Source organism: Anastrepha obliqua, unplaced genomic scaffold (assembly GCF_027943255.1).
Source record: "Anastrepha obliqua isolate idAnaObli1 unplaced genomic scaffold, idAnaObli1_1.0 ptg000079l, whole genome shotgun sequence".
NCBI classification, from domain to species: domain Eukaryota; kingdom Metazoa; phylum Arthropoda; class Insecta; order Diptera; family Tephritidae; genus Anastrepha; species Anastrepha obliqua.
Window position 1 is genome coordinate 12,501 of NW_026562212.1, and position 2,500 is coordinate 15,000.

Sequence of the window (2,500 nt, forward strand, 5' to 3'; positions counted from 1 at the left end):
CACCATCTTTCGGGTCACAGCATATATGCTCAAGGTACGCTCCAGTTAGAGGTATAAATAATAATAAATTATCATTATACATAACTATATGGAACGCCCCGGGATTGAATTAATTGACTATTTATTAAAAAATAGACTAAAAATTAATCCCATTATATTTAAGTTAAGTTAATTATGCCATTAAGTTTAATATAACTCAATGACTTGCACATATGTTAGACTCCTTGGTCCGTGTTTCAAGACGGGTCCCGAAGGTATCCTGAATCTTTCGCATTGTTAATCATATAAATGCATACAAATAAATATTAATATCATAGATATTAAATTTTTTGTAAAATTCAAAAAATGAATTTTAGCATTATATATAATAAAATCTATCAACACTTTATCAAATCATTAGTATTTATTTTATGTTAATATGCTTAAAAAGCAAATTAATTTAAATAAACTTAATATCACCAATGATTCTTTTGATAAATACTTTATTATGTTAATAGATTACAATGTCCTTATATGAAAAAAATGCACATTATTTTTTTAATTATTTAATGATGAATTTTTCATAATGGATATTCAGGTTCATCGGGCTTAACCTCTAAGCAGTTTCACGTACTATTTAACTCTCTATTCAGAGTTCTTTTCAACTTTCCCTCACGGTACTTGTTTACTATCGGTCTCATGGTTATATTTAGTTTTAGATGGAGTTTACCACCCACTTAGTGCTGCACTATCAAGCAACACGACTCTTTGGAAATATCTTTCTAGTAATCATTAACGTTATACGGGCCTGGCACCCTCTATGGGTAAATGGCCTCATTTAAGAAGGACTTAAATCGTTAATTTCTCATACTAGATATTAAGATATTCCATACACTGCATCTCACATTTGACATATAGACAAAGTGACTTAGTGCTGAACTATTTTCTTTTCGCTCGCCGCTACTAAGAAAATCCTTGTTAGTTTCTTTTCCTCCCCTCATTAATATGCTTAAATTCAGGGGGTAATCCCATATGAGTTGAGGTTGTTTTAATATTCTTTTTTTATCTTCTCACAATTTAATAAAAAAAATTATATCATCTTTTCATCTCTATTTTTCTTTTCTCCTTTTATATATTGTAAATATATAAAAATAATAATAATGTAAAATGAGGCAATCCTAGAATAAAAAATTTAATTTTTATGCTAGACATTCCTCCTTTTAATTACATATATAAATTATTATTTTATATATATATATATAAATAATATGAAAATTTTTTGTAAAGAATACTTAGATTCAATATTTTCATCATTTCATTTTATTTGAGAGGATTTTTTTTTTAAAGAATATATAATAAATAAAATTCATTATATATCTTTATTTTTTTTGCTATTAATATTATGAATTATTTAAAATCCAATAATATACACATTTGCTTAAATTCAATTATTTTTATAAAAGAATAAGCAACTTATTTAGCATAGTCTTACAACCCTCAACCATATGTAGTCCAAGCAGTACTTTAAAATTGAATTTAATGTACATAACAGCATGGACTGCGATATGCGTTCAAAATGTCGATGTTCATGTGTCCTGCAGTTCACACGATGACGCACAGTTTGCTGCGTTCTTCATCGACCCATGAGCCAAGTGATCCACCGCTTAGAGTATTTTTTTATTTATTTTTATTTATAACAAATGTCAATTTTTTTTTGCATATATTAATTGAAAGAGTAAAATTAAATAATATTAATAATATATAAATTGATTTTCTTTCAATAATATATATCAAATATATTTAACTCTAAACATTTTTATTAAGTTGCGAATGTCTTAGTTCAACAATAATACAGTGGTGGTATTTATTATGATTCAATTATTTTGTATTTTTTTAATCATTTTATGTATATATATAATAATATAATAAATATATACCACTTTTGTTATTGTGAACAAATTAACTTATCATTCAATCAAATGAATAATAAGTACAACTTTTTATTTTCATGTTTAAAGGTTTTTAAAAGAAAAAAATAAGAAAAAACATTACAAAATGTACCATCATATATTATATTTAATATGATATAATTGATGGATCACAAATTGAATGAAAAAGAATAAAAAGAATTATGGATTCAAAATAATTATATAAATTTTTTTTTTTTTTTCTTTTTTTTTTTTTTTTTTTTTTCTTTTTGTTCGTTTGTTTGCTTGTCTGTTTGTTTGTTTGTTTGTTTGTTTGTTTGTTTTTCTTACGGATATGGAACACAATAATGATCCTTCCGCAGGTTCACCTACGGAAACCTTGTTACGACTTTTACTTCCTCTAAATAATCAAGTTCGGTCAACTTTTGCGAAACAACCGTGACACACGAGGCGTCACAGTGATCACGTCCGGAGACCTCACTAAATAATTCAATCGGTAGTAGCGACGGGCGGTATGTACAAAGGGCAGGGACTTAATCAATGCGAGTTAATAACTCGCACTTACTGGGAATTCCAAGTTCATGTGAACAGTT

General features: G+C 26.7%; 2 non-coding genes and 1 pseudogene across 2 annotated transcripts in view; all 3 read right to left on the reverse strand.

Moving 5' to 3' along the window:
- The window catches only part of LOC129251830 (large subunit ribosomal RNA), a 3,987-nt gene extending 2,962 nt beyond the window's left edge, over positions 1–1,025 (reverse strand). The window contains exon 1 of the ribosomal RNA XR_008583132.1: positions 1–1,025. This exon is cut by the window's left edge and continues 2,962 nt beyond it. This is a non-coding gene — a ribosomal RNA (large subunit ribosomal RNA).
- A 445-nt stretch (positions 1,026–1,470) lies between these two features.
- LOC129251834 (5.8S ribosomal RNA) lies at positions 1,471–1,651 on the reverse strand (annotated as a pseudogene).
- Positions 1,652–2,252: 601 nt separating this feature from the next.
- The window catches only part of LOC129251827 (small subunit ribosomal RNA), a 1,991-nt gene continuing 1,743 nt past the window's right edge, over positions 2,253–2,500 (reverse strand). The window contains exon 1 of the ribosomal RNA XR_008583129.1: positions 2,253–2,500. This exon is cut by the window's right edge and continues 1,743 nt beyond it. This is a non-coding gene — a ribosomal RNA (small subunit ribosomal RNA).